The sequence below is a fragment of the Propithecus coquereli genome, unplaced genomic scaffold (assembly GCF_000956105.1).
Source record: "Propithecus coquereli isolate 6110/MARCELLA unplaced genomic scaffold, Pcoq_1.0 Scaffold496, whole genome shotgun sequence".
NCBI lineage: Eukaryota > Metazoa > Chordata > Mammalia > Primates > Indriidae > Propithecus > Propithecus coquereli.
Genome location: NW_012150796.1, coordinates 419,178 through 438,650, shown reverse-complemented (window position 1 = coordinate 438,650; position 19,473 = coordinate 419,178). Strand labels below are relative to the sequence as shown.

The following is a 19,473-nucleotide window of genomic DNA, read 5'->3' as shown; positions in this document are numbered from 1 at the left end:
GGCCTATGCCAAATCCTGGCTCTAAGAGCTGTGTGACTTCCAACAAGTTATTTAACCACTCTCTGTCTCAGTTTCATTTTCTGTGAAGTGGGGATGATAACAGTAGTGGTTTTCTTGCATTATTGTTATGAAAATTGAGTGTATATATACACTCATTTAATTTAATTAATTAACACACACTCTTTTTCTCCATATATATAATATATACATACACATATTCTTTTTGGTAGCGCCAAGGTCTGCTCTGTCTCCCGGGCTACAGTGCAGTGGTGTCATCACAGCTCACCACAGCCTCTAGCTCTCGGGCTCAAGTGATCCTCCTGTCTCAGCCTCCTGAGTAGCTGGGAGTAGCTGGGACTATGAGCACGTACCACCATACCTGGCTAATTTTTTTTTCTTTTTCGTAGAGACAGGGGTCACACTATGTTGCCCAGGCTGGCCTCAAACTCCTGGCTTTGACTGATCCTCCTGCAGGCGTGAGCCAATGCACCCGGCCTTATATTTTTATTGGACAGTACTGATCAAAAAATTTTAAAGGAAACTCTGAAAATAATATATCATTAACTGATAAGGAAAAAAATACCTATATATATTATTTTTTCCCACCCTTTTTCTCTGGGGTGTTAAGAAAATAATATCGTGCAAAAAGGCTTAGAACTGGAAATGGGAGTCTTCTCAAGTTCTATGTACAACTCTGTTATTATCTGGTTTATGTGACCTTGAATAAGTCACTTGGCTTCCCTGGATTTAAGTTTCCTGACCTTTTTTTTTTAATTCAAAAAAGTCAACAAAAATGTTATTAAGGTCCTGTGTTTTACAAAGCATTTTTTTTTTATTACTGCAGCTCTTGAGCTTACAGCTTAATTGACGGTGGGATCCAAACACACTAACAGTGAGCATACAGGCACAATAAAGAGTGCCCCAGGAAAGCAGGCAAGCCCCTGCAACTGCTCAGCACGTGCGCGTGTCTACTCGTCTTAAAGGAGAAAGAACACCTTGAAATAGTCGGGGAAAACCCCAGCACTTACAGCATTCCTTCTAACTCTAAAACGCTACTCTCTTAAAAAACGTTAATCACGCTGCAATAAGCACTATGATGTGGCTCAGTGCTAACATGGGATGGTGTTATTTGGTCAGGTTCTCCCTGTGAGCACAATGACACAGTAAGAAGTAAATGACATGCCAGAACGGGGATCTGTTTTACTTGAAGAAACAACTCTGCAGTACAGTTCAAGTTGAACCACGTCCAAATAATCTCCAGAAAGCACTTTTTTTTTTAATAAAAGGTAATTTTTGGTGATAGGCACACATGAGAAAAGTGTTTATTCTTTAGCAGAAACCACTTAGCAAGCTAGGCTAGGATTCCGATAGACTAGCCACAGCCCTCCTCCTGACACCAAACACAAAATGAACACACCCTCTGCTTCTCCCCCTCCCCCATCTTTAGGAGTAATGATTTACTATGACTGAAAGACCAGACACTGTTATTTCAGTGCTGATGCTCCATAACTGGTGCTCCATACTACTGACAACTAATGATAACTACTGCATTTAGGTCACAAACTGACAGAAGAAAAATCCATCCTGAAAGTAAATTTACAATTATGTCATGTCATATAATAATCTGAATTTATACCCAAACTCAAAGAACTCTACATACAAGGACTCGCTCACAGCATTCCTTGAAGAGGCAGAATATCACCATTTTAAGAGTAAAAAAAAATTGAGGCACAAGCACTGAATTTACCTGTCTTTCTTGAGATAAGGAAATTTAATAGCACAAAGTTTGTTAGGAAATGAATACCATGGTATTGTTAAAAAAAAAAAAAAAAAAGCCTAACCTATGGTTCAAGCAGCCCAGATTCTTATCTGTTAATGGCAGGAAAGGATTTACACAAAATGCTATTGTTCTCCCAGAACAGTAAGTGTGAAAACACCAGGGGTGCACTCCAATCATCCCCGTTCCCCTTAGTTACCCTTCATTAAATAGCTGTGAATGTTATCTAAATCTTTTATAGCTTGTTCTTATTCTCAATCTGATATTTCATTTCTAAGGTCAGAATTTTCCCCGTGTCTCCTAAAAACTATGATTAGAACTTCTCATTTATCCCAAATAGTTCTCAAACTAATTTAAGGGATATCCCCCAGTTTTATTATTCTGGGATTGGGTTAATGTTTACCCAGCTCCTCGACAGGCTTCTCCCTCCTGGAGGGAACGACCTACAGGGAGGCAGCACGGTGGGGCGGGAGCCGCCTGGACGCAGGTGGGAGACATCTGCAGCCCAGGTCAGCCTCTTGCTACCTGTGCATCTGGAAAAGCCACTCAACTTCTCTGGACCTTGCGGGCTCGGGAAAAAAAGAAAAAGAAAAAGTTGGACAAGATGATCTGGAAGTTCTCTTCCAAATCTGAAATACTTTTTGTTTTGACCTGTTCCCCGGCAGCTTGCTCCCTTAGATAGCCCTTTCTGGTTTTCCTCCCACTCTGTCACGCGCTCCCTGGTAGGAGGACTTCTAAATCAGCCTGAGATCCTAGAAGCGTGTAGAAGCGGCTTTACACGACACTAAGATTGTTATCCCGAATCGGAAGCTACTGTCGAGTGCCGCGGGCTGGGGTCGGGACACGCACCCCGCGCTCCTGCCCGCAAGTCACACCCGGAAAATACTTTCCGAGAAGCACCGCTGGCACCGCCACCGCTCCGTCTCCCGGACTCGGCGCGAGCAGAACCACTGCGGCGCTCCGGGGCAGAGGCAGAATCTGCGAGACGCGAAACCCGGGCAGGTTCTCCAAGTGCGGCCAAGACGACGGAGGACGAACCAGAAACAAAATTCTTCCAGTGGCTCAGGATGTCACGGAGGCCCCGCCAGCCCAGCGCCCACTGCCCCGCGCACGGCGGGCACAGGCCGGGCCGCGGGGAGCAGGCCCCGGAAGGCGTGGAGGGAAGCGGAAGGCGAGGGGTCTCGGGCCGGGGCCGCCCAGCGAAAGAGGAGCGGGCGCGAGGGAGGACGAACGCACAGCCCGGGGCCGAGGGGCCGGGCCGGGCGGGGAGGGCGCGGGCGGCTCGCCGCGGCCAGGGCGGCGCGTTCCGGCGGCAGTGGCGGCCCCGGGGCACGGCGACGGCGCCTCCCGGGGCGGCAGCGCGTCTCGGCCGCCCGCCCCAGCCCCCGAGCCCGCGGCCTTTCGCAAGGGCCGCCGCCTACTCACCGGCCGCGCGGCGCCGGGCGCGGATCCCTCGCTGACTGGCCTCCCGCCCGCGCCGCCGCCGGGCTGCGTCAGGGCGTGCGCGCGCCCGCCTTTGTCTACGCCGCGCGCGCGCGCACGGGCCTGGCGGGCCTTGGGGTCCGGGGACGCGCCGCGGCGGGCCTGGCGGGCTGCGGGCCGGCCCGGGTCGCGCGCGTGGTTCGGGCGGCCGCAGCCATTCGACTCCTCGGGCTCCGTTTGTGTACGGCGGGATTCTGCGCGCAAAAGCTGAGCTCGGGGCCTGCCACGCTCGAGCAATGTCAGCCGACGTCACTGTTACCCTCCTTATCGTCATCGTCGTCTTCGTCGCTGTGCCTTATTCGTCGAACGAAGACGTGCGAGGCGTTGGTGCAGACCGCAGCTCCCCAGTCCACCCGCTTGGAGCTGCACGCCTCACCCAGCCGAGCGTTCCCCTAAGACTGGTGCTCCTTAAAAATCTTTCACCTTTCTTTTTTCTGTTCTTAAAAGACGGTTTTGCCGCCAGTGCCAAGCCCTGGGCATAGGTCACTCCCAGCTGTCAGTCTGTCATTCTGTGCTAAATACGCAATCTGATAATACCATCTTTAGGGCAAAGTCCGCATTCTTAGACTTTAACATCTGTGTCTAAGAATGACAGCTTTGCTCCAAAACACTGGACCACTTGTCCCCACTAAATGTTACCACACCCATTTGGGACTTACTACACTTTTATTAACTCAATTGTTTATTCAGTCATTTAACAAACCTTCATTGAGCCCTTGATACATTCCCAGCCTTTTTAGAGGATCCCAATGATACGAGGTTGAACGATGCATGGCCATGTCTAATCTTCGACTGGATTCGATTCCCTAAGAGAAGAAACTCCGACATTTGCATGTTCTTCACACTGCTTGGGGATAGGGTTTCAACGTTGCCGCCGGCCTCTTCCTGCTCTGGTCCCCGGAACAGTCCAGGCTTGAAAGTGGCCCATCCGTCTGCTCTGCCCTCCAGGACACTCCAGTATACGCTTCTCACAGTTCTCACGGTCCACTGCATGTCTTGAAATGCAGAAAGATTTCACGCTTGCTAGAGGCTCAAAAAATGGTGTTGATTGATTCTTTGCCCAACGAAATATTAGACTCGGTTGTCGGATGTCAACACAGGCGCACACACACACTTGTGACCACGCTCACTGGCAGTTCCCTAAACTTCTTTAGTGCAGGAGGACAAACTTCTCTCTGAAGAGGAGGCCAACATGCAAAGTTTTGTTGGTGAAGGTCAATCATCTGGGCAGATCTTTGTTACACTCGTTTCTAGGTACAAGGAAGATAAGTGAGACAGATAAAATAAGTAAGGCTTGGAAATCTAGACACAAAGCAGATGTCCCTGCAGAGAAGGCCACCATAGCATGGCCAGGCTATATCCAACACTGAATTTTTTGTCACTGTGAATTTGGACTGTCTTTAGATTATTGTTGAAGGTATTTTTACATTTTAGAATGAAAATATTCTTGTACTACAGAAACTGTGCAATTTTAAAAACTTCATGAAGGGTAGTTCCTTAGAAGAAGGAGATTGCAGTGTTTGAGGTCCCAGTGAAAGGTTGAACAGCCCCTACCCTGTTCTAACGTTGAACTCATTTCTCAAAATGCGCCTCTACAATCCCTGTGTTTTCCGTGTCTACGGCACACAGTGCTACAAACCTGGAAAGATACTCCTTCCCCAGGAGAAAACCACCATGCATGTGCCGCACAACTCTTCTTCCTTTACGTGTCACCTTTACGTGCACAGAGCCTTTGCCTTTCATTAAGCGGCGAATCCACAGCTGTTTACTCACAGCCAGCAACACCGATGCTCATTTCCAAGCACCAAGAGAAAAAAACCAAATAAAGCAAAAGAGATGTTATATATTTTTTTAAGTTTTTAATTGTGGTAAAATACATATAAAATTTACCATCTTGACCAATTCTAAGTGTACAGTTCAGGAGTGTTAAATACATTCACATTGCTGTGAATCTTCAGAACTTTCTCATCTCAAAAAACCGACATTCTATACCCATTAAACAAAACTATCCGTTTCTCTTCCCCCTATCCCCCAGTAACCACCACTCTACTTTCATAAGAGTTTGACTACTCTACCTCGTATAAGTGAAATCAGTATTTGTCTTTTTGAGACTGGCTTATTTCACTTAGCATAATGTCTTCAAAGTTCACCCATGTTGTAGCACGTGTCAGAATTTCCTCCCTTTTTAGGGCTAATATTCCATTATGTGAGGAAAAGTCCCCACAGAGCTCAGCAGTCATGATGTGTGACTTTGCCCAGGACCAGGCTGCAGAATTCAGGAGGCCTTCCAGCCGTGCGACCAAACGGGATGGCAAGGTCCTGTACAGCCAGTGTGGGGACGTGGTGGCTGTACATCTGGTGGGACCAGAACCCCACCAACACTGAGGTGCTGGAGGTCCTGGGGACACCCAAGAGTGATGAGATGAATTTGAAAGTGCTGGACTTTGAGCACTTCCTGCCCACGCTGCAGGCTGCAGCCAAGAACAAGGACCAGGGCACCCGTGAGGATCATGTTGAAGGCATTTGGGTATTTGACGAGGACCCTGAAATCTGGCACGTCCCTGTCACACTGGGTGGGAAGATGATGGAGGAAGAAGCAGAGATGTCAGTGGCGGGGCACAGGGACAGCCATGGTCGTATCAGCTATGAAGAGTTCGTCCATACAGTGCCGAGTGGCTGAGGACCCGGAGCCTGGTGTGCCTTTCCCTGTGAGGCTGTGTGTGGAGCCTGAGGGCTTCCCAGGTTCTCTGCTCACAGCACCTTTCCTATCTTGTCTCTCTCGGATGATGTTTGCTGTCAGCATTCACCAAATAAAGCGCTCTAGTACCCCTCCTAACAACACGCCACTGTATGTCCACACTGCATCTTCCTTATCTGCGTGTCCTGGGCATTTGGGATCCTGTTTTGGATTCTTTTGAATATATACCGTGATGTGGAATTGCCGGAGCATGTGCTAATTCTATTTTAATTTTTAGAGTCTGGAGTTGGGAGGAGAGATCCTGCTAGTGACATAAATTTGAGAGGCCTCAGAGTATGGATGAAACACATATTGGATCAGATTAATATAATACCAGAAAGCTCAGACGTAAGTAGAGACTTCACCGTGGGGAGCAAAGTGGAGAAGACAGGTCGTTTCAGTCTGGATCCACACCAGGGTCCTCGGTTTGAAAACAGACCCACTTTTGCCAATTCATGGCAGGATGATCTGGTGATAGGGACTCAAACCTACAAGAGACACTGATAAAAAGAGAAGGCTTAGTTATTAATTTGGGTGGATGATTAGAAATGCAAAATTAACCGAAATGATAGAATTGGTAGGTCAGCTTATGGTTTTACCAGTAGGAAACCAAATTATCATCAGTAGGTTGTTTGTTTGCTATAAAGTTTTTAAAAAAACAAAGAAGGAAATGTACACTCCCAGGGCTCTGGCAATGTCCTCTACCCCGAAGTTCCCCCTGCACCTGCCAAGCAGTTGGTAAAAGTTGGCTGAGCAGAACATCCTCTTGGATGGACACGGTAAACCTTTCCTACGCCCAACTCTCCATTTTCCAAGATTCACTCCCACCCGTCATGACTGCCTCTGCTGAAGCAATGCCTGCCTTCCTGGGCTTCTCAAGGAAAGAAAAGAGGAGCTCCTCTTTTTTTTTTAATAATTCAAAAAGTCTAGTAGAGACCACACATTTACCTGAAATAAGGCCATTGAAGCTGACTAAATGTAATTTTTGGCAAATATCTACTCATATTTTAGGGACTCACAGAAAAAGGGGCAACAAACACAATTGTGCTATTTACAAGATGAGGCTTTTATAAAAATGTCAAATATTAATTCAAAGTGCACTATAGGCAATGTGGTCTGGCAATGAGACACAGTGTGAAATTCAAAGATGAACAGTGAGCAGCATGCGTGTTCAATCCTGTGCGTGACCTCTGTGGTTGTACGTGCAACTGAGTTTGGAGATGATGTCGAGAGGCTGGATCCTAGGCTGGATCCTAGACCCTCCTAGACCCTCTCTGACCCACCTGGTCTTCCAGGACTTCCCCTCCCAGTGCCAGCCCTTGACCTGTTGTGTTTTCTGCGATGTTCACGGCGAGATAGATTTCAGAAACTCTGGTTTCATTGGAAATATATCACCACACATTCTAGGAGTAAGTCAACTTTACAGCTGGCTACTAATGTTTTGTGTTGATTTTGACTAGCTTTAATTTGAGAGCGACCCCAATTCTGACAGCACGCCCTTGGGTCCACCTGCCTTAATGGAGTCAGGGCCTCTAGAAGGTGCGAGAGATTGGGAGAGGGAGGACACAGTGGTGTTTACAATAGCATTCCTCGTCAGACAGGAGGCCGCGGCTGTGCTCCCGCTGTCCCCGGAGGCCTGTGTGTTTGGCTACTGCCATCGCTACCCTGTTACTGCTAATTGCCTGGCAGAGCACCCTGGCTGGTTTACACAGAGACTCAGGGCAGGCCCTTGAGAGGGAAAAATAAACAAAGCGAATGTTGCTTGCTCAACCTGCCATTGGCACAAACAAATGAAGCCCAGCAAGTCCAGGATCACAAGAGATAAAGATTAAAAAATATATTTTTATTCAAATTTGTCTTCTATGAATAATAATCTGAGAGAATGAAGAATCTCTGAAAAGAAGTTGAAATCTCCCGATGTCTAAAGCTCTCGGAACACTGCGAATTGAAGCCAGAGGCTGGCCTGGCACACACGCGCCTGCATCGCCCCAACCCGCGCGTTCTCATCTCCGCGTGGCCGGCCTGGGGCCAGCAGTGCCACGGCCTGTCCCCGCCTTCCCGGCCCGAGGGAGGCAAACCGTTCAGCGCACTTTCCATCTCGCCACACGTACCCAGCAGGGAAGGACGGGGCTGGGAGCGAGAGTCAGGCTTCCGGGTCTAGGTAAATCGCACTCAGAAAAGCACACCAAACCTTCAAAAACGGGTGTTTTGTTTTTTTTAAGTATACCTGTTTCGAGGTGGACGGAGACGGAGTTTCCCAGACTCTTACGTGCTAAAGAGGGGAAAAGAGCGTTCATAACACGAACCGTCGAAGACGCTTTAGTGAACATTTCTTTTGGCATAATTTGAAGAAGCAGGGCCATTCAAGGTAGCAGGAAACCAGCCCTTCCCGGCCGGAGAGGGAAGGCAGGAAAGCGAAGTTCCGCGCAAAGTCCCGTGCTGGGCGGCTCCTGCCTTCCCACATGGCCGCCTGCCCGCCTCACAAACGCTCTGCTTGCTGACGTTCCTGCCGCTTCCCCACCGCGTTCCAGCATCGCGCTAAGGGCGTCGCCGTCCCCTGCGCGAGCGCCTCCAGGACGGTCCCGGAGCGGCAGGAAGGGCGCCAGGCAGAGAGCGGCCTCCCGCAGCCCCACGCTGCGCGCACCGGGACGGAGAAGCGGACTGGACGGTGCCCGCGGGCCCGGGCTCAGCGGGACCGCCGCCCGGAAGGCGAAGCCGTCGGCGTCACCTCCGCGAGGCCCAGCGCGAGAGCACGAGGCGCTCCGCGGCAGGAGCTGGACAGCAGAGGGAGCGCGTCTACACGGCCTGGCGCCGCCAGCCCGCAGGGACCCGAGTCTGCAGGCGCCTCCCGACGCCCCGCAGCCCGGCCCGGGCAGGGGCAGGCCGGCCCGCGACGCTGTGCTGGCACCGCAGTGCGAGCCCCTCCGGGCCTGCAAAGCCACTTGCTTCTTTGGGCGCTGGGGCGGAGGGGACCCCCGGGGCCGCGGCGGGGACGGTGGCGCTGGCACCTGCGGCCGAGGGGAGGCCCTTCTGAGCAGGGCAGGAGCGCCAGCCTTGCCCTGGATCCCCTCCCTGGCTCGCCCCGTGTCCGGTGAAACCGGGTCAGACCGGGCGAGGCGAGGAAGCAGCGGGATGGGAGCCACGCGACAGCGGCCCTTCCCGGAGCCCGGCGCGCTCACCGCTCTCAGCGTTGGGCAACAACGTGGCCGGAGCGTCGCTATTCATTCGCACCCCCTGCCGAGGCACTGGCACCTGGGCACGGCCAATCCGGAGATCTTAGGCTGGGGAAAAGGATGAGGATGTGACAAGAAGCGAGTCTCAGCAGTCCCAGCCACTCGGGGGGCCGAGGCGGGCCCAGGAGTTCTGTTCCAGGCTGGGCAATACAGCGAGACCCTGTCCCTAAAATATATGAAAAAATTGCGCCGGGTGGTGGCTCACACCTGTAATCCCAGCACTCTGGGAGGCTGAGGCAGGGGGATGACTTGAGCCCAGGAGTTCGAGACCCGCCTGAGCAAGAGCGAGACCGGTCTCTACTAAAAATAGAAAAATTAGCCGGGCATGGTGGTGCGCTCCAGTGGTCCCAGCTACTCGGGAGGCTTGAGGCAGGAGGAAGGCTTGAGCCCAGGAGTTTGTAAGCTAGGCTGATGCCATGGCACTCCAGCCAGGTGTGAGACTGTCTAAATAAATAATAAATAAATATAAAAACAAACATATACATGAATAAATGAATACATAAACACATACATCAATAAATAAATAAATGCATAAATACAAAACTGCTAAGGGTGCTGACCGCATGGGACTTACTTTCCAGCATTCAGAGAATGGGATCTTTATGACCTGTGTTTTGGGGAATTTACTGAAATTTTCTTTGGTGGCTAGTATGTGATCAAATTTTCTAAAAGAAAAAGAAAATGTTTTCTCAGTTTGTTAAAATGAAGTTGTCTCATTTCTCAATTCTCAGGAGACTTGAACACTTTTCAGGTCTCCTAGGATGACTGTGTTTTTCTCAAATTCTTATATTTCTAACAGCTTAGGCTTTATACATTGTAACACTATCTTGTTTGGTGTGTGAAGGTTCACTACTGTTATATCTTCTTGGTGATTTTTATCTTATATCAATGGATGATAAACCTCTATCCTGTTTAATGCTTTTGCCTTGAAATTCATGTTGATTTTTCTATTTGACACACTTATTTTGCTTTGGTAATGTTAGTCTTTTATAGCTGTGTTTATGTCTATTATCTACTTTTCTATTATTTTAGGTGTGTGATTATTTTGAAGGAACAGAAAGTAGCTGGATTGTTTTTCTAGATTTCTCTTCTTTTTCTCTTGTTCTTAGTACTTTCAATAAGCTCTAGGTTTTCAATCAACTATCATTGCATAAGAGTTGTCTTTCTCCATTCCTGGGGGCTAATGCCAAGTATCTAGCTTGGTGTGATAGAGACTAAAAGAGCAGTTGTTTACACAATCACTTAGAAACTGTTTTTATCAGGATTGTGTGCATTTATCCTGCACACCTAAACCTCGAAAAGCTGGCTAAATACACACACATACACACACACACACACACATGCATGAACACATATGTAAAAGTTGCCAAGATTCTAAAAACCTTTCACCCACAAAGACACCTTGAGTTGGAAGAACACATTTGACCCAAGTTAGAACTGGAAATGATCTACCACAAACTAAGCAGCCTTCTCACTTCACAGTTGGACCAGGCAGTGGGGCCGGCAGTGCCTTCGTAGGTGCCGTGTGAAGGGTTCAATGCCAGAGCATATTTCTGCCGGACACACAGTGGTGTCAGGGAAAGGTAACTGGTTTTCTGAGTCAGTAGAGCTGGATTGCAAGCTTGGCCATCCTGCCTACGGTGATTGTGGAAAAGCTGAAGCTTCTACGTCTGCAGATGGGACGGTGACATGTCCATGCATTGCTGTAAGTAGAAGAAAACAATAATGATTAACAATTTATATGTGTGTGATATTTTCGAGTTCTCAGAAATCTTTTAATACCTCATTTCACTTTTTCCTTACACCAACCCTGTTATGTTGGTATTATTATTATTGTTATTGTTATCCTGAGTTTACAGATAAGAAAGTAATTTCTTCAAGGCTGAGTTAATACAAATGCAGATTCTGAACTTGAGCCCAATTTTGTTATTCCAAATCCCAGGATCATTTCATTGTCCCTTGCTCCTTGTGAAAACATTTCGAAAAACAAAAAGCCTCTCAGGAACGTGAGGAGTTAGTATTAGTTTTCTGAAAGAAGCATGAATCTGCAGAAGACTGCTCGCTGCAGGTGGTTGAAACCTGGAGGGAAACTGGAGAGATTTTCTTTGCAAGCGTTGGACCAGTGACTGCTTACACTTTTCGGGACAGAAAAATATCTATTAATTTTTTGACATTTCTGAGACCAAAGCTTCTATGCCCTTCTTTAGTAGACCCTTCCAGTCTTCTGTTTGTCTTTTCTTCATGATGCAACATAGTTCTCTTTCCTCTTCATAAATAGTTCCGGGTTTGGCCGTCTTGGTCATTTTTCTGACTCTTTTGCCCTATATATTCCCAAGTGTGTGGACTTACGCTGTAGAAAAGCAGCTTGAGTTTTACAAGATTCCCAGTTTCTTTTCCATACTTTCCTCCTATTTGGGCACAGACAATTTTGGTCTTTCAACATTCATTAAGCAAAACAGCTTGCTTGAATTCCTTCCTTCTTCCTTTCAACTAAGTGGTTTCCTAACCCTTTCCTCCTGAACTTTTCACCCCACAAAACTAAGTTGTTCCATAAAAGCCAGGATCATATTGGATCATCAGCTCTAGTTCATGCCTCTAAGCACCACGTGCAAATTGGTGATTGTGCCCACACTCCTGGCTGTTCTGGTTAATTCACTAAAATCCAGCAGTTTAATTTGTAAGGTGGCCAGAGCCGGATGTGGATGGCAAGCAGTAAGGAAGGCCAGCTTCCTCCCGGTGGAGGACGGAGCTACGTCGTTCTCAGACTCTCCTGGGACGGACAGTCTTTGGGGCCCCAGACTATCTGGTCCACTCTTTCACTTCTTGGTGGCCAAGGAGCTCACCTCATGTTCAGAGAACATTTCTTTTGACATAAGTAGTTTATTCTTGTTTGGTCCTTTTTTAAGATGAATAACTGTTTAGCATTCTTCTAAAAATTCTTCAATCTTTAAAAACATATTTACCTTTTTTTTTGTGCTCCCTGTTTATGTGAACATAGCCCTTTCCTCATTAGGCCTGTTTTCTACACGTTTTATCATTTTGCTCAATCATTTAACTCAGACGTTAAGAAGGAAGCATACACACCAACATTTTATTGGTGGTTATTTTAGGATGGTGAGATTTTAGGTGACGTTTATTTTCTTCTCTCAGCTTTTCTTTCCAAACTATTTACAGTGACATATATATTTTAGTCATAACTAGTTAAAGTTAAAACTAAAAGCTATAGTAAGCAAAACAGTGTGGTTTTGACCTAGAACATACTAATAGACTACTAGGAATAGCCAGCCGGAACACGCATGCACACACACCACACACACGGGACTTGGCAGTATTAAAGTGAGGAGGAGACAGTGGACTGGTCGGTGAGGGTCAGCGGGTTAATTGGCTATCATATGGAAGAAAGTTCCATTTCTGCATGACACCATAGCCCCAAATTCATTTTCGGTGGATTAAATACCTAAATGTGAAAAGCAAAACTTTAAAATTTTGGAAGAAAATACTAGAAAATATATTTATGTCCTTGGGATAAGAAAAGACTCCTTAAGTAATACATAAGAATCACAAATCATACAGAAAATTGACTACGTTCAATTGACTACTTTTGCACGGTAAAGGACCCAGGAAGAAAAGCTGAAAGACATGGCACAGGCTGGGAGAAGTTATCTGCAATGCATGTGACCAAGAAAGGATTAGTATACAGGGTATATAAAGCATAGTGCTACAATCCTACTCATCCTACGGCTATCGCTACACATGAATGAATGACCCACATACAAGGGTATTCAATGTAGCAGTGATCACAGTAGCAAGAGTTTGGAAACAATTCAAGTAATCATCTCTAGGAACTTTTAAAGTAAACTATGGCACATTCTGGCAACGAGAGTCTATGTAGCTGAAAGAAGAGATCCAAGACATTGTCTATGGAATGTACACAGTGGAAAGGTCTGCAAGATGTACTGTTAGGTTACAACAGAAAGAAAACCAAAAACCAAAAAACCAACCAACACAAAAGCTTTGTTGTATTTTCTACGGTTTTCAATGTGTTTGTAATATTTTATAATCATTTGTAATAAAAAATAAAGATGAAGCTAGGTTATTATGAATTATCTTTGCTTCACAAAGAGTCAAGGAGTCACATGGTGACGTCCAGTGACAGTAATGTGGCCCAGCCCTGATGATCAAGGTACAGGTGTTCGGTGACGGCAGAACTGCGTGGAATTATAGTTACGCAGTTCCCGTAAGTGGTAGGGTGGGCTGGGTGCAGTGGCTCACGCCTGTAATCCCAGCACTTTGGGAGCTGGAGACAGGAGGGTGGCTTCAGCTCAGGAGTTTGACCCCGTCGAGCAAGACCCTGTCTCAACTGAAAATAGAAAAATTAGCCGGGTGTCATCGTGTGTGCCTGTCTATATAGTCCCAGCTACTTGGGAGGCTGAGGCAAGATCCCTTGAGCCCAGGAGTTTGAGGCTGCGGTGAGCTATGATGACACTCCAGCCACGGCAAGAGAGCGAGACTCGGTTTCCCTCCCCCCACAAATAGTGAGGAGTGTAAATGACGTTTTCAGGTATCTGCAACGACTGTAAATGTGGTAGGAAAATATGATTTCTGTTGGTGACAAAGGCACAAGATCTGATGATATTACTGTGGCTTGTTGCCTGCATTCATAATAGAAAGGCAGTCTAAGCTTCTTTCAGAGGTTAGTGCAAAGAAAGATGGAATTTTTTCTTAGCCAACTCCCTGGATCCCCTGAGCGGCAGGGTCTGTGAACCCCAGGTTGGGCATCGTTGCTTCAGGCCGTCAGAATCTCCACTCGGTCTCTCCGCGACCACTTGGCCTGGGCAAATGCTCTATCCATCTCTCTTTCAGTCTTCTAGATCTTGCTGTGATTAGTTCCTCACTAGCTTGTTAGCTCTTTGATGTCTTTAGAAAAAATCCCTTTTTAATTTCATACAGCTTTTTATTGTCTTCAGAGAGAGAGCTGATTCCACTACCTAATCCGCCAACTGCCACAGCAGAGCTCCTGCCACTGCCGTGTTGCATCCGCCTGGATGTGCGGCGAGGTCCTGTCTCACCCGGATCGCCGGCACAGCCCTGGCTCCGAGCGCTGCAGTCTGGGCTCCTTTCTCCACAGTCACCAGAGGGATTTTTCTAAAGGTAAATCAGATGTCTAAAAATGTAAATCTGATCATATTAGATCTTAGCTTTAAGTCTTTCAGAGGCTCCCAAATGTTTCAGTGCAAAATACAAATCCGTTAGCACAACATACGGACTGCTATAAGACACGTGTCTGCTGACCTGAATCTCCCGTGAGACTCCCGCAGGATGGGAAACTGCCTCCCCCACACCCTACTCTCCTGTTCTGCACCGGCCACGCCCGGCTCCTTGGAGTTCCCAGAACACTGCATGTGCCCCGGGGCTTCCGTGCCTTTGCAGGTGGCCTTTCTGGCCCCATCCCCTCCTGGCCTGGCTCATTGCTGCAGTGCTCCGGGTCTCAGGTAGGACCTGTTCCAGAGGTGTTCACGATGCTTCCAGTCTCTGAGTCCTTCCTGCGTTCTTCCACCACCCCCGTGCCCATCCTTCACAGAAGCATCCTAGCCTGTGGTCTGTGTCCTGTCGGGCTCCCTCACTGGACTACCAGCAGCTTTACGTCGGAGCTTTCTTCTCCGCGTGTGCAGCACGTCCCACGATGTCTGATGCCACGTGTGCGTCGCCTACGTTGAACTGAGTTCTACTTCACACGCTGCTGTTTTGACTGTGTCATTTACCTGACCTTGTCACTGTTTCATAAAAGTGCTTCAGTGACAGGACACTACAGCTCGTGCCTTTGTCACCTTCCATGTGCCTCACTTAGGGATTTGTATTCGGTGAGAGGGCGCATGAATTACTCATTCCCACGCACGCTTCACTAAGTGGGAACTAGATGTTACTAATTTGTCCAAATTACCAATATGTACTTATTTATCCTTTACTCAGTTCTGCCCCCGTTTAGGGTAGCTTTTAAAATTAAGGCAAACTAGCACAGTAAAACTGTAGGTATAAAAAGGAGACCAGAAACTGTTTAAGGAAAGACACGGGGACCTGGGGGAGGCAATGAGTGCACTAAGAGGCTCTGGGGTCCCCGGTGGGGAGGTGCGAAGCGGGGACCAGCAGGACCCACTTGTCTGATAAAATGGGGCATAAAGTTTGAGACAAACTTTTATTTAAATGCTGAGAAAAACTGATCACATGGATCCTCATGTAGAAAACAATTGATGTGTAATTAATAATGTCTTCAGGAGTACTAATAACTTTTAGAAGACATGGAGATGTTATTCATGTGGTTGTTTCTCTGCTAAAAGCAAGGAACTCAGACATTAATCCAGGGATACTGGTTTGTGGATCAAGTTTGATACAGAAACAAAACTTGGGGAACCAAGAGAAACGGACACAACAGTCCCTGGGCTCTCGCCTCATTTGTCAAGCTGTTGACAAAACCGTGGGCAGCAGCCTCCTCGCAGCTGAGCGCAGGGAAGAGGACAGAGTGCAGACGCCTCCTACTGTCGTTGGAGGTCAAAAGCTCCAGAGGCCAGAAGACAGCAACGCGGATGATCTATCATAACAATGAGGCGTCTCACTCAGACCTGGCTGGAGGTGGAGGGCACACGCTGTGTTTGGTAACAAACGAAGTTAGACGTGGCAGACGCCATTTTCCATTACGTTGTTCTCGCGACCTGGACCTGTTCTGGACGTTCGCCACAGCACGCGGGGCCTGTGTGGGCCTGTTCACTCCGCGTCCCAGGTGTGAAGCTCTGCACACCTCACTTAATTCCCCAAAGAATTGTAGTGGGATTTCAATAAAGATAAAATCGTAAAACTGTAGGAATAAAAAGATTAGAAACTAGGGGAAAAGACGGGGCAATTTCTTTTTGAGGTGGAGTTTTCCTCACAGGGTTGTTATGATGGTTGAACGAGGAGGTTCGAGGGGAGCAATCTGCCCGTCTAGGACGCAGATCAGGGTCCATATCCTTTACTCTTTCCTGTTCTGCTTCCACTGACGCTTTTTAAGAGGGGAAGGAGATGGTGAGAATTCTGCTTAAGGAAAATTACAGATGCAGAGAGAACGGAAGCAGCAAACTGAAGTTTCAAAAAATTTACATTTGAGCTGGGAACAACTTTGGGTCCCCAGGAATATCCCGCGTAAGAGGCTTAAAACATTCTCTCATATGCAAAGCTTTGAACCCAAGAAAATAATTTCCTTTCAACCTTCTTAGTCCTGGCTATTAAGAAATTTCTTTCTGAGTCAAACAATTTCAAATTTTCAGATTTACCCAAGGCATACTCTTAGGATTGATCGTCAATTTCTTGGGGGCAAAAACAGTGATTTACTTTTATCCTTTTTATTTTTATTTAAGAGACAGGGGCCGTCTCTGTCACCCAGGCTGCAGTGCAACGGTGCAATCCCAGCTCATTGTAACCTCGAACTCCAGTGTTGAGAAAAGTAAGGTAAATGGTAGTGGTTATTCCCTCAGATGGCTCTTTTTGGAAGATGAGAATTTATTCCAGAGAGGCTGTCATTGCTCAAAACACTTTTAGATCCTCCTTCCTTTCGTAGGAGACAGCACTGGCAAGATGGTGAACAGGACGGACTCGAGCTCTGGGCTCACTGAGGTTTGGTGACATCTCCACTTAGTAGCTATGTGGCCTTCACCAGAGGAATCTGTTTTCTCATCTGTAAAATGGGGTTCTCAACAGTACCTACCTTACAAATAATCATATACATTTAAAATTTGTTCGTTAACACCTATAGGGTAGGTACTATTGACTCTCATACAGATATGAAAGGAACATGTGCCAAAGATTTTATTTAACTTACTATTTCATGAAAGAACCAGAGAAATGTTAAAACCCGTGCCAATGGGCATTTGACTTTACTCTCAATAGGACAAAATTCACTTGTGTTGTCACGGACAGGAACCATTTGCATAGCAAGACTGGAGATATTCACATTATTATACGTTTCCTATAAGTCAACTTGTACCTCTGCAGAGTTGTAAAATAACCTATTCAAAGACATGGGTACATACCCTACAGGGACCAAGCATTCCATCGAAATGATAATCTCTTTTGCCCATTCCAAAATCTCAGATTTTTCCTTGCGGAGGGTAGCTATAAGATTTATAAGTTAATCTACTTAGAGAACAGCCTGATGCATGGTAAACACTTGGTAAACATTAAACATTATTATTGCCTTCAGAATCCCCAGTATATTCCTTGAATTCTCCCAGTAGCTATTTTTCAGCTGTGGAAGGAATATCCAATTTTTTGGAAACAGCCAAGGTATTTGAAACCAAATGTGTTAAATAAGTACAGATTACTTATTTTGTTTTTTTTAAAATTGAAGGTTTTTTTTTTTTTTTGACAATGAGAGTACTTTCACAGCTAATTGATTAGCTACATTTAAAAAATCAATTCTTAGAATTCCAATGGTTTGGAATGTTTGGCTTCCCAAGATAAATTACTTAAAGAATGCTATATAAAGAATTTATATATAATGTGTTTGCTTAAAAATATACTCTGAAAGCTTCAAGGTTAACTCTCGTATATGACAGAAGGAAGTTCGATGCATCTGAGGGTGGCACTAAAGCCACGTTGACTGCTGGGTCCTGGGCAGAGTGAACACCGCTGACAGGTGATCACTTGTGATGGGAAAAACCCATACATGGACCTGCAAACACTTCTCAGGAGCAGCTGTCTTGCTAGGGACAAGCTTTGCTAAAGGACGATGCCAGTATTAGATGAAATGTTCTGTCATGCATCGGTGGTGAGTTTTTAACAAAAAAGCAAAATACTCACCATAACTGCAAAGTTAAAATCAAAGTCGACCAAGCCACATCATTTCCCTTCTACTTGGTTTTGAAATTCAACTTCCCCTTCATTTAAAAGCGACGTATCTAAACCAGTCTTCCTTTGCAGAGGTAGCTGACGAAATGGAGCAATCCATCCTGTGGCTTTAGCAGAGAACGTAAACGCTTCCGAGCAGCTGGCACCCAGGGAGCCGCTGGAGACATGGGGACACAGCCCTGCCACTCCATGTGTCCTGGGCTGGCAGCAACTGCACAACCTCGGGGATCCCCAGAAATGCAAAACCGTGAGCCCTACTCCAGGCCCCGAGTCAGAATCCATATTTTACTGGGCTCTCGGGGTTATTGGTATGCACACTTAAGTTTAAGAAAGCACTGTTCTATTTTTCATTTTTCCAGTCCTTGATTCTAGCCAGGTCTCTTCTCTTCTGGCTGCTTCACACACAGTGAGAGAGCCTGACTGGGAGGAAGGAGACTTGTGTTCTGATCTTAGACTTCCACTAAGTATCGCTTTGGTTCTACCATTTACATACACCAGCCCAGCCTAGTCTCAGGACTGCTGTGAGGACCAAATGGGATCCTTGCTAACAAGGGCCTAAGTGACCTCACCCTGCACCACTAGCCACACTGACTGCAGGCGGAGCTTGTTTCTGCCTCATGGCCTTTGCACAAGCTGTCTTTGCTACCTGGAATGCTCTTTTGATCTCTGCATGTCCTTCCTGTTACTCAGATCTCAGTCTAAATGTTCTCTCTCCAGTGAGGCCCTCCCAGAACCCTCAGTCGAGTCTCTCTGGTAAGTCAGTGATGTGGTTTGGATGTTTGGCCCCTCCAATCTGATGCTGCAATCTGATCCCTGTGTTGGAGGTGGGGCCGGGTGGGAGGTGTTTGGGTCATGGGGGCGGATCCCTCATGAATGGCTTGGTGCCCTCCCCACCATAAGGAGAGAGTTCTCACTTTATTAGTTCACAGAGAGCTGGCTGTTCAAAGGAGCCTGCCTCCCCTCTTTTGCTTCTCTCACCATGTGACCCATCTGCTCCCCCTTCACCTTCCGCCTGGACGGGAAGCTCCCTGAAGCCCTCACCAGCAGATGCTGGCAAGAGGCTTCTTCCACAAGGCTTCTTGTACAAGCTGCAGAACCCTGGGCTGAACAAACCTCTCTTCTTTATAGATTACCCAGCCTCAGGTATTTTCTTTATAAAGCAAAATGAACTAACACAGTCATCCTGCTCTCATCCTCTGCAAAGCACTTTTCACTCTACCTGAGTGGGGACAGTGACTGTCCTGCTCTCGGCGCAGCCCCACTGCCTTGCACTGTGCCTGGTGCACGGATGCTCATACGCAGCTGCTTAATGAGCAACGGAGGACGGCGAAGACACTCTGGAAAAAGCAAGGCACTGCACAAATACC

General features: G+C 47.1%; 1 protein-coding gene and 1 pseudogene across 4 annotated transcripts in view; one reads left to right on the top strand and one right to left on the bottom strand.

The window, feature by feature from the left end:
- Positions 1 to 3,248, bottom strand: part of AGPAT6 (1-acylglycerol-3-phosphate O-acyltransferase 6) — a 36,559-nt gene extending 33,311 nt beyond the window's left edge. For 3 of the 4 annotated variants that reach the window (XR_001137972.1, XM_012655998.1, XM_012655995.1), the window contains exon 1: positions 3,203 to 3,248. The gene's annotated coding sequence lies outside the window, so the exon portion shown is untranslated. Of the gene's footprint in view, positions 1 to 2,626; positions 2,761 to 3,202 lie in introns of those variants that run through there. The other variant, XM_012655996.1, reaches the window with a different exon arrangement.
- Positions 3,249 to 3,495: 247 nt separating this feature from the next.
- Positions 3,496 to 5,939, top strand: LOC105819662 (annotated as a pseudogene).
- Positions 5,940 to 19,473: the final 13,534 nt, after the last annotated feature.